This window comes from Coenobita brevimanus, chromosome 91 (genome assembly GCF_032717465.1).
Source record: "Coenobita brevimanus isolate Jiangsu-jjx chromosome 91, ASM3271746v2, whole genome shotgun sequence".
In the NCBI taxonomy this organism is placed as follows: Eukaryota; Metazoa; Arthropoda; class Malacostraca; order Decapoda; family Coenobitidae; genus Coenobita; species Coenobita brevimanus.
In genome coordinates this window covers 5,731,905-5,745,176 of record NC_137044.1, presented here as the reverse complement: position 1 = coordinate 5,745,176, position 13,272 = coordinate 5,731,905, and positions in this window count along the sequence as shown.

Genomic DNA, 13,272 nt, shown 5'->3' with positions numbered 1-13,272 from the left:
TGTTCGTAACTCTTTGATTTACAGACGGTCTCTGCTAAGCTGAGGAAGTTCATATGCTGTTAGCATGAATAATATATACGGAAGACAATTTGGCACTGAAGTTAATGTTAAACATTCGCTAGTTTTAGTTTCCTGCAAGCCTAATGAATACGTCAAGAAGGTTTAACCCCCTGTGCTTTTTTTTTTTTTTTTTTTTTTTTTTAAATATAATTTTGCCATCTCCAAACCAAATTGTTCAATTAAAGTTAGACTTTTCAACCTGGAGGGGTTAGGTACACCCTCCATATCCCTTCAGTACCAGGTGCTCTCCTAGTGCTGAATAAAATCCATTTTTAACAGCAACACTTAAGTTAAAAGTTACGTACTCAAACTGAAGTTGTTAACATACTTTCCCCAGCTGTCTCATGCCGCCCTTCGCTCTGCTCCTAAACACCCCGTCCGTACTCAGACTATTTATATCTGATGTATCTAATTTTCCCAGCCATATTTACGCCTCATTACCAAACTTTAATCTTCAGTCATTTCGTACTTGAGGTTAGCCGGGGAATATGTCTTGCTTGCTTAATATACTTTCCCCAGCTGTCGTATACCGCCCTTTAATTTACCGCTAAACACCTTGTCCTTACTGTCATTATATATATTTTATATTTTTAATCTAGCGACCATATTAACGCTTCATCTAATCTTCCCTTCCACCCTATCCCGAGCATACCATATTTATACAGTATGTCCGACTACATTCATATAATTTCCCCAGCTGTCATATACCGCCTCTCACTCTGCCCTTAAACACCCCGTCCTTATTCTTTCTTGATCTAAATTTAATGTTTTTAATATACCAGCCTCATTAAAAGTCCACCTTCGGACCTTAATCTTCTGCTTCACTGTCTCTCTCGGGCATACTCAAGTAATATGTGCAACAAATTGTATTCATTTTTACTCTAACATTGCCTAAAATTGTCATCTCTCCCTCTTGAATGCTGTCTAGTAACAGCAGATTAACACTAGAATATGAGGATAGTCACGGAAAGAAAAAATATTGATATGGAAATAGTGTTCGGCCGTAGTATTGTTTTATTCTGCCACTGGAGTACTTGAAGCACCTTAAAAATGACAAAAATTTTAGGCCATCTTAAGTTGAAGAGCAAAATTATCTTCATCATCGTCGTCGTCGTCGTTGTCATTCAGACCTCCATTACAGAGAGCCAGGTAACTTAACAAAATGGAACACTAACCAAAATTTACCTAGTTGGATGAACCACACACGCATTCACTCATCATTCAAGCCCCGGAATCATGGCTCCACTGTAATATACTTTCCCAGACAGTCTTCTACCGACCCTCACTTTGCCCCTACACACCCTGTCTTGATTCCCTCTATTATCTCTGCTCACCCAAGGGCCCAGGAACAGGTGGTGGGGACGAGTGGGTACAGCCGGTCCAGAAGGAGAGGTTCTGGTTTTACGCGTAGTCAGGCAACCAAAAGGAAGTCTTAGTGGGGTACAAGCTGAACGCAAGAATTTTAATAACCAAGGATCTAGATTTCTTTTTGGGTATATGAAATGCTATAGTTTGAATAAGATGAGCAATTTTCTGGAAAAAAAAAAAAAAACAGCTCGATACTCTCCACACATCTCTGCTTAAAGAGTACAATCTAACGCAGGAATATTAATAACCACGGGTCTAGATTTTTTTGGTAGATGAAATGCTGAAGATCAAAGGCGAGGAAAAGTTGTACAAAAAATAAATTAAATGTTGACTCAGAACTCTCAACCAGGCACCACACATTTGCTAGAGGGGTACAACTTAACGTACCGGTAGTAACTTTAATACCCAATGATCTAGGTTTCTTTTATGAGTAAAAAATAAAGCCTGGAAGAGAACAGAGTTTGAAAAGATGCTGAGTCAAAGAATATTCGCTTGAGAAATATAAGTTTAACGTAGAAGGTTTCATAATTAAGGACCTCTATTTCTTTGGCAGTTTGAACCCAATAGGAAAAGCTGAACAAAAGAACTTCCACAAATCTCCTCGCACTTTGATTAACCTGTTCACTAATTCGCGATTACTCGAACCAGACGAAGATCCGTAACCTTTTTCTGCTCAGTTAATGGCCAAGTGTAATCAGATTGGAGGGATGATTTTTTTTCGTAACAAAGGAGGCTCATACTTACCACATAACTAAGTCTCGTCGAACTTTATGCAACCTCAGCTTAGCATTCAAATTAAAGAAGCGTCCAGCTCAGATTATAGTAGAGGTGTCTGTTTAGGCTGGCTAGGTAGCTAAAATATATAAAAATATAATCTTAGTTAATGTGTCCATTGAGACTGATATTAACCCTTTCATTAAATGTAGGTTTCTCCTAAAATTAATTAAACTGACTAGAGGTAGGAGGTAATTAATAAAAGACTTTTAGAGTGTTGATAAGCACCAAAGAGATACCTATGGGAACTTTGTTGAGGGTGTTGACGACGAACAGCCTCTACTTTGATGTAATGGTGCCTGCTACTTTGTAGGTGACTACAATGAGTGACAAGCCTAATGGTTCCTTGAAACCCAGGAAACCATTCACAACGTTGGATGATTGCCACATAACCAAATAAGGAGGTGATGTGGAGCCTAATACGGTGCCCATGTAACTTAGGTTGAGAGACGCAACCGCAGCGTCCATCCTGGAACCATACTTCATGACTTCTCCGAGCTTCGCTGTGGCGAGGTGGTGTGTACCGCAAGGGAACATCATTTTACTGCATGGGCAAGCCCTGTTGGGGCAATTGCTTGTCTGCGATTGCTGAATCTGTTCAGGCAGACAGACCGGTGTACTATACTACAACTGCTACTCTTTTGGAGCTATTTACCGTAGATCGAAAGAGAATAATTTTAAATCAGTGGATCTTAAAGAATCTCTCTCTCTCTCTCTCTCTCTCTCTCTCTCTCTCTCTATCACACACACACACACACACACACACACACACACACACACACACACACACACACACACACCATTGCCTAAGAATTATATTAGCTAAGGAAAAACTCGATTCCCGACGCCTGTGGAAATAGGGAGACTCAAAATATAACACTCCTTGCCCACTTCATTATAATTACCCAGTAGCTGAAATGATACCTATTAGCGCAAATCCTGGTGTTCATGCTATTCCTGCGGTTCTGATGGTATCTCTAGGGAGTGTCTTGGTTGGCTTCCTAGGTCCGGATTCACAGACTTGGAGATCCGTCTTTTTTTCTTGTGTGTGTGTGTGTGTGTGTGTGTGTGTGTGTGTGTGTGTCTGCTTAGGTATGCAGGAAGGACAAGGACTGTAGTGAGCTTAACCTTCCCATATGCAGTTTCGGAAGAGTAAAATGACATAGTTGTTTTCTTCTCAATTGACAAAGATCCCTAACCTGCATCACCTCAGCTGATGGCCAGATGTTGACAGACTGGAGGAGCGACTTGAGATGCAAAACAAAGATTCTGTTTCCTCATTATTGTGGTTTATCAAATTTCATGCAACAACGACTTAGTATTCAAGTTGCGAATGGAGTCCAGTTCCGTCAGAAGAAATGCAAGACGAATATAGTTACAACATTGATCTGATCGCAAGCTTGTTCGTGAATCAGAGTCTTGGGTCCCATCAAATACCCCATCAGTAAGTTGGGGTTAACAGAAACATTATCATGGCTTGAGATACACATACTTTCGATCAGTTTCTCATAACTAATATTTGTCTACGTTGGAAGAAAAGACGTGGGAAACTTCTGTACTTTTTCCTCGTCCGTCTTTAAAACTAATCGAGGAGAAAAAACACGAAGGAAAATTATCCTAATGTTTGTTTTTATATCTCAGGTATAGTTGCTTCACCTTAGCTTGGCTCAGATTTTCGTTCTTTTGCAATTTATTTCATGTAGCACAGTGTCAGAAATATAAAGCTACTGCGCTACAACTTTTCCATATGACTGCCTTGTGACTAGCATCAGAACTTAGCTTTAATCTAATGATGCAATTCATATTTTAAAAGGGAGGGATGACAGTTTTCGATCAAGTTAGAATAAGAAAAGAGTGTTTTGCTTATTCACTCCTCTTACTATATTACTCTGCTGAAGTAATCACAAAGTGTATGAACAATTCCCTTGGCAAATATAGAGCAAAATCGTCTCCTTATAGAAACTGGAAAAAAAACTGAGGTACGCAATAATGCACTAATTCACCCCTGTTTCGTTCTCGTACTATGATATTATTTTATTTGATGGGCAGTAATTACATGCTTTTCGTTGCTCCAGTTTTTTCCCCTTCGACGTCAGAATTATCGCCTAGAATGAGAGAATATGAGGAATACAATGAGTGAGGAGTACAACAACATTCTCCTGCCTAGACAAACAAGTTACCAGCCCCAACCTATCACTAAGCATCGCTCCGAGTGACTTTCAGCAAACACACGGCCAACCCAGATATTGGTGAAGGTGAAACTCTACTGGCTACCCTGTTTGGCTACCAGGGTCTTGCTTTTTACGCATTCTTAAGCATAACCTCTTCAGTTCAGTGACGTCCTTTTCTTTTTGTTGTTGATACCTGTTGGAAATTTTGTTCATCTTGAGAGACATTTCGACCTGGAGAGCTTTAAAATAGCCTTCGTTAACGCTGTCATTACAAGACGTCCCCCTGAAGCTGGAAAAAAAAAAGTCTAGTGGTGGCATGAATAAGTTAAATAATACGTTACCGGATTCAAGGGTTTAAGTTGTGTTTAAGATTGCTTAGATGTACGTTTGTCATCACTAAAATCACCTGACACTTCATAATTTTACAGTCAAGTAACAGGGATTGCCTGAAGTTAAAAAAATACAAAAAACAAAACCAAAACAAAGTAACCAGTGTGTAATAAGACTTAAATATTGCGTTGACTTGTTTGTATAAAAGGGATAGGATCCGTTATAAATACAGTAGTTCTCCCTGGGCGATATTCATAAAGGGTCTTAAATTTACGAGGTGAACAGTTTTCTACAATAATTAACTGTCATCACAGATCCGATTGTTTTTGGTACTCTGTCACTTCATTGTTTAGTTTGATTTAACTGTGAAGTGTTAGGCAGCGATGTAAGTAAGACGTACCCGGTAATTACAAGCAGTATTATACACATCTTAAACTTAGAAGAATTTATGAATACGAGTGGAGGTAATCGTTGGTTGTATCGTCATCGTGGTTGTAGCTGCGGTCAGACGCCTCTGCCGGATCCTGTGATAACCGACGTGTTATCATCCGTGGGCCGGCCGACCTGCCTGCCTCCCGGAGACTTGGCTTTAATCGAGTGCTGCCGTCCACCTCGTTTTTACAACCAAAGACTGGCTGGATGACCGCTCTCCCCATACCTTATAGCTGCTCCGTCACCGTGGGCCAGCCCGCCCTCGGGACCGAGTGGCTGCTCTGTTTTTATCTTCTCTTGGGGCTTTAGGTTTCGCCCTCTGCATACCGTATGACCGGATGACCCCTCGGCCGAGTCAGGCCCGCCCCGTCCGGCCAGCTTATCTCCATCTGAATCTCCGCGCCCATGGCTTCCGCGGCCCTAATTACTGCGACTTAACATTCCGTGTGGGGCTCTCCTTGTGAGGCCGGTGGTAGGTGGCGCAGGGGAGGCCAAGGCTGAGCGGGGAATGGAATACGAGAGCACTCATTCTCTGGCCTTCCATAAATTACCTCTACCAGTATATTAATTAATATACGCGTGAGAGAAGTTGATCAGCAGTGGCACGACCATCCAGCCATAATCATTCCATTAGTGTTCGGTACCGGCTATCTGTCCGTTCATCTCCCAGTATCGATCATTTAAGTGCCACTCATGCTACGTTCCTCCCATAGTGTATATCCGGTTATCGCCTTATCTCTCTCATTCCATCTGCGTATGTATCTCTGCTCCCCTTCAGACAAATGAAGTATGTGCCCTCTTAAATTAACGCTGAGTGAACGGGGGCCTGCCATAATGGAGCCCCGACTTGAGTTATGGTCCCAGACATTAATATACGGGACGGACCAATAATACTCCGAGCCCCTATTATCCGGGAGGCGATAAGGACGTCAGCATTCATTATCACCAGCCCGCCTGACCCACGAAGGCAGGAAGATTGTGGGGGGGAGGGGTATAAGAGGAGGCTTATAGTGGGGGACGAAGGGGTTGAGGGGTCAGAAAAGGTGAACAGGAGGAAGAGAAGGAAAGGCGAGAAAGAAGTTAGATAAAGAGGGAGGATTAAAAGAAGTTAGACAGCAAGAGGAGGATTAGAAAGGGCACAGAGAGCATGCAAGGAAGAAATGAGAGAGGAAAGAGCTTGATAAGAAGTAGATCAGTCAGCAAGTGGAGGATCAGAAGGGGTGTTAGGAGCAAATAGGGAAGATATGCGAAATAAGGACGGTAAAAATGAGATCAGATGGCAAGGGGATTAGAAACAGCATTAAGAGATTGTAAAGGAGAAATGAGAGATAGGGAGGGAAAGGAAAAGAGAGAGAGAGAGAGAGAGAGAGAGAGAGAGAGAGATCAGGCTGCGCGGGGATTGTGGGGAGGATTAGAAGGGACATTAGTGGCAATAGATATAAAAGAGGTGAGATGAGTACGAAAAGAAAGAAACGTTGAAGAAGCAAGGGATGCAGGAGGGAAAGAAGAGGCATTGAGAGCATAGAGAGAAAAGAATAAATGAAATAAAAGAGATGTAAAGAGTAAAAGGAGAGGCTGAAAGAATAATAAATGAAGGCGGGAAAGTTAAGGGAGGGAGGGATTGAGGAAGGGTTGGGGTAGAAGGTGAAGGGTAAGAGATTCAAAAGGAGGAGGATGAGATGCAGGAATAAAAAAACGCAGAGACTTATGAGGAAAAGTATATGATGAATAGCAGCAAGGGAAGGTGTAAGGGAGAAGAGCATAATAGGAGCGGTGTGAAATTGTAAGCAAGAGGTTAATGTAGAAAAACGAATGGAAGGAGGAAAGACAGTAAACAGTATAGAAAGAAGGGGTTGGGAGAGAAAAATGACAGAGAAGAGGAGAAATTGGGAGACAAGAGAAGCATGAGTAGATAGAGAAAAGAAAGATGGGAAAGAGAAGCGAGAAGGGAAGGGGCAGCTGAGGCAAGAGGGGCATGTGCTGAGGGCGGTGTCGGGGAAACAAGGAACTAGTTCGATGTATAAATTTAACGCTGGCCAACACGTCTCGAGAACAAAATTGTTAACAAAATTTTTACCTCGAACAGATTGACCAAAAAAAATGGTTAAAAAATTATTGGCAATATTTCTGGCTTTACTGGATAATAAAAAACGTACAGGTAAGTTTGTATTTTTTTTAGACCAGTGCTTTTAGCAGTATATCAGTTTAGTTATATTAATCTCGACATTTGATGAGACTGCCAAGGTGAAGAGACCCCTAGGGCTCTTAGTGCATTAGGCGATCCATCATCCCCTGCACAAACTCATGAATACCATTGTTTAGATACTTGTTAGCATAATCTCTAGCATAATTCCTTGACGAGATCCATCGACACGGTTCCTTCTCTGCTTGTTAGGAAAATTCCTTCTCTGGTAACATTTCGTGCACAAGTTCCATCTATAAGGCTTCTTAGCTACTTGTTAGCAAACTCTCCTCTCACAAATAATTCCATGCATAAGAACCATCGATACCGTTGCAAGTAAACTTGTTAGCAGCCTCATCCCTTCAGCATACTTCGGTGCGCAAGAGCCACCCATACCGTTGCCCACATATCCATAATCAAACTTCTTTGGTATCATTCCATCCAAGAATCATCGATATAGTTCCATAAATACAAGCTCTATCGTATTAGTTATTTAGATACTTGTCAGAACACTCAGTCGATACAGTAGCTCAGGTACTCGATAGAAGACTCCTCTGATACAGTTGTGTAGATACTCGTTGGTGAAATCTCTCTTGACAGTTCGGTACGTAAGCACGATCGATATGGTTGCAAAGAGATTCGTTATAAAAATCTCTTTTGCAATATTATCTGTACATGAGCCATCCATACCATCACCTACATAGTCCTTAGAAAAATCTGTGCACAAGAATCATGGCATCACTTGCTTACATAGCCGTTAACATAATCTCTTTGGCGTGAGTCCAAGGGCCTGAGAACCACTGATGCAGTTGCCTGGATACTTGCTAACAAAATCGATCGCTAAAGTTCCATAGATATTTCACTAGGCTAAGTTCCTTTGTGGTACCGTTCCATGTACAAGATTCATCAGTGAACTTGCTTGGATACTCGTTAACAAAATCCTCTCCCTGGCACCGAGCGTACGAGCAAGCGAGCGAGTGAGGCAGAGGAGATGAGATACGGGAGCTGGCCGGACAAGACTACAACAAGGTCCCGCCATAATGAATCGTCTGCTGCTTATGATGAAGGGCGTCAGCGCGGGTCAGGGAATATCAACACCCGGTTTGCTATTCCGCCTCTGCCACACCAAGACGGGGCTGGGTATTTGCCGGCCAGGAGAATACTTAATACTCGCGAATATCACCAAATACCTTTGAATACCGATGAATATCTTACACCCACAAAAACCCACTACCCACAGCCACCAAATACCCAGAAATACCAATAATGGACGAGATTTCGCATAAAATACCAAATACCCAAGGAAACTGAAAACCCACTAATACCAAATACCCTCAGATGCCGAAAACCCACAAATGTCGAATATTCACAAGTGCTGAACTGTTCACAAATACTACTGTAAATCCTACGAATAACGAATACCCATAGATGTCAAATGCCCATAGTTACTGAATGCCCTCGAATACTGATTGCCCACGAAAACTGAATGCCCACAAACACCAAATACCTTGAATACATAATTCCACGGATATCGAATACTCATTGCTTACGGTTACCAAATGCCCATGAACACCAAACACCCACGAAAATCGAATATTTGCAAATATTGAACTCCTGCAAGTAGCCTGCTGAATAACCGTGGTTACTGGATAGCTAGCCACGAATATTGAATACCTAATATCCGCGAGTAACAGCCTTCCATGAACATGAGATACCCACGAATACCATATGCCCACAAATACCGTGATCTGCGGCATAGGGCTGTGACGAATACTCATAAGCGCCAAATACTTACATGAAAAGCTCCCTCGAAATACCGAATATCCACCGGCACAGAATACCTCCAAGTACATAACCACGAATGTCGAATATCCAGCTCTGACGGTCTTCATTAATACTCCATGATGGATTGGATGTCAAGACTATCACATGACGTATTACAGGGGCTGGTGGTCAAAGGACGAAAGGGAGGGGATCAGGGGGTGGGAGCAGGGGTTGATGGTTACGGGGTTTGAGGTTTAGGGGTGAGGGGGAATGGAGGGGGGTTGGGGGAGGGCGTATCCTATCTGGTGACTTGCCCTTGTGGTGTGTGGGCAGATGAGGGGTAGGTGATGGGCAGGTGAGGGCTAGGAGAAGGGCAGGTGAGGAGTAGGTGAAGGCTAGGTGAAGACTACATGATGGGCAGGTGAGGGCTAGGTGGGGAATAGGTGAGGGATAGGTGGGAGCAGGTGAGGGGTAGGTGATGGGATGTGATGGATAGGTGAGGGTCAGGTGAGGAATATATGAAGGGCAGATGAAGGCTAGGCGAGGCAGGTGAGGGCTAGGTGAAGGTGAGCTCCAGGTGAAAGGTAGGAAAATTGCCGGGAAGAGACAGATGAGGACTTGGTGAAGGACTAGCTGTCACTGAAATGACAGTCTGATGCCAAATTGTTATACTTCAATGAAACTTAAGAAAATTATGTAAGGTTATAGAGAAAAGTAGCAAATGATTAATGTTTCATGATTTCTCGTACTGCATCAAAATGACTAGCAAAAGAAACTAACAATGATGTTTTTGTTGACCACAGTGATCAGCCAGAATTGACGATACGCGACTGGATACGAGAGCAGGTGAGAGCCGAAAACAAATTATTACACAGTGATGAATAATAAATAAAAGGCAGGTGGGGGCAAGTGAGTGGTCGCAAGGGCAGGTAAGGGGCAGGTGGCGAACCCGGTGCAGGTGAGGTCAGGGCAGCTTCGTAGCTCCTGATCACGTCACCGGAATTATGAGCTGCGAGGTTATCTGAGCCGGAGAGATGACTGCCCTGCTAATCAGATACCCCAGCTTGTACCTCTGACATTGAGGCATTGTGTACGCTACCATAATAAGGTATTGGCAGCATGACATTACTCCAGTATCCAGAACCACACCTTACTGTTTGCAATGCATTGCTTTGGCAGATATCAGAGGAGAAAGTGGAAGAAAATCCTCCCCCTAGCCATCTGGATACCATGTTGTGATTCATGAGAAAGAGGAAGTTGGTGATGTTCCGTTATTTGTTGTTCACTGAATATATTGACTGGTGAAATTTGCGACATTATATATTTTAACATATTTCTCAACTAATGGTTATACAGGGTATCCAGCGAGGTGCTTGGGAATTGCCAGGGAAGTTATTCTAGGCCTGGTTTTGGACAAAAATGCTATATCAATTTCGGTTCAATTCTCAGCTGTTGCAAAGCTACAATTACTGATGACCTTATGGGCGAGAATGGTCTTCCTGATAATTAATCCATAAGGGCATCAGTAACTGAGGTTCCGTAACGGTTCAGAACTGAACCAGTATTGATGCACATTTTACTTAAAAAGAAAAAAAAATACCCTAGAATAGCCTTAAGTTTTTCATAAATCTCGCGGAAGAGCTTATATAAAAAATATTTTTATACCGGTAAACAGTATATGTAATGTGTTTATTGGTTTGTTACATTTCTCAGAGGGATTTTTTTTTTCTGTTTCGTCTTGGCAGTCTCGTTCCCGCACCCTCACGACTTAATTTTGAGGTCGATTGGCTTAGTCTTGGGTTTAGTCTCTAGGTGGATACTATGCTAGTTGCAAACTCTGGGAAATATCATTTCTCTAGTTACCAGAATAGCTCTTTGAGCTCTTTAAAATTTTCTAATCAATAATAATAATAATAATAATAAAAATACGGTAATAATAATGAGTAGAAAAAATCCATTATTCTATTTTATCTCGAGTTGGTTGATGAAACAATGCTTGGCCAAAAAGTTAATTCTCTTTCCTTTTTGGGCATACTATCCATCATCGGCCGCAGCTTATTTACCATCGTACGCCATTAAAGAGGTCCATTGTTATTTTACCTTTGTTATATTAATTAATCGTCCTTTTTAACTTATTAATTATCACAGAAATAGTGGTTAGTTGTTGATATACGGATTATCGTTGAACTTCATCTAGCTTAGGGTAGACCTTATGTAATAGAGAAATCTAACGCAATATCTGTCTCCTTCCGTACTGTGACCATTATTATTATTACTATTATTATAATTATTATTATTATTATTATTATTATTGTTATTGGTCTTGCCATTGACAAAATCCGCCATAGGTGAAACATCTCCTGCAGAAGGGTTTAGCCATTTTAGAACGATGACGTATTTTTCTTATCATATGGCACTTTCAGTTGGCTTTTTCCACGTAAGGAGATTTTTTTTTTATTTTTTTTATGGAGGAGTTTAATGCAGCCTTCATAAACACCGGCACTAAAAGAGAGCTCTCCCTTAATTTGCACTGAATCGTTTGTTTAGTAACCAGAAGAGAAAGAGAGGGAGAGAGAGAGAGAACACGTCGCCGTAATGAAAGGGCCAACTGTTACCATCCCTCCCAGCAATCATACATTCCTCGCCATGTCCTCCCACCGCTTCCCAACCCAAACACACCAGAACCATCACGCTCATCCCAACCAAGCTTTGATGACTCCGAAAACAAATTAATGGAAAATTGATGTCTCGTCCACGACACCGTAATGATAGAGGCGCGGGCTACTTGCTGGGGCCTGACAGAACGGCGTGGCAGCTACCGAGTGTAATAAGAGAGCCAAGATTAAGGACCTGGAGTTGCAGGCTGGGGGAGTGTAAAACTGTCAGCCTCCGGGGGTGTCAAACAGATGGTGGTAAGGGGGGCTGGTGAAGTTGGCGATCTGGTGGGGTATTCATAAGGGGGGATCATGGAGTTGGCGATCCGGTAGGGTATTTATAAGGGGGGATTTGGCGATTTGATAGGCATAAGGAGGGTTCATGAAGTTCGCGATTTGGTGGGGTATTCATAAGGGGGAATCACGGAGTTGGCGATCCGGTGGGGTATTTATAAGGAGGGGTCATGGAGTTGGCGATCCGGTGGGGTATTTATAAGGAGGGGTCATGGAGTTGGCGATCCGGTGGGGTATTTATAAGGAGGGGTCATGAAGTTGGCGATCGGGTGAGGTATTTATAAGGAGAGGTCATGGAGTTGGCGATCCGGTGGGGTATTTATAAGGAGGGGTCATGGAGTTGGCGATCCGATGAGGTATTTATAAAGGAACCTATCCATTGTATAAGGTGATTGCTCGGTACTTATAGAGGAGCCTAGCTAATATGTAGGATTATATGGTGATTGGGAGGTATTTTGATGAGGTAATTATATAGGAACCTAACCATTATGTAAGATGTTGGTCTGGTATTTATAAAGAACCCGTACATAATAAACATGTCTCACATTTCTGGACTATGATTATGGATTTTGTGTGTGTGTGTGTGTGTGTGTGTGTGTGTGTGTGTGTGTGTGTGTGTGTGTGTGTGTGTGTTTTGTCTATTTTTTGTCGACTACTTTGACTTACATGTTTGGTAATTACATGAATGAAGGCAAGCGTATATATTATCGGTTTCATGCACAAGCGCAAAAAAGTATATAAATGCGGACTCAAGGCTGGTATTAATAAACTCTCCTATGCTTTAACTGTGGATAAGACTGGATACTATACATTTATCCTCATCCATGGAACTACCAACACCTCGTAAACAAATTATGCTGAATGTTACAGTCCCAGTCCGAAAAACAAGACCTTTGATAATACTACGTGATATGATAGGAAGACCTGTTTGTCGTAAAAAATTACTTAGGAGAGTTGATAATACTACCACTGACCCAGTAATTTTGCCCTAGTAGCAATAATGCACCACATTACCAACCCTCGACCGAACCGAACCCGTCGAAAATAGCGCTTTGGTCCTCAGTGGCCCAGCTGTACTATAGTCACTTTGTTTTCATTTAACGAAACTGGGCCACTAGCACACCCTGAAAACTGGGCTGTGGTTGCATGAATTTCAGTGAGCCATAGAGACATAACTGAGTCTGTGGTTACCAGTCAAGTCAGCCCTCCAGTCTGGCTACACTTGGCCATCAGTTTTTATCAA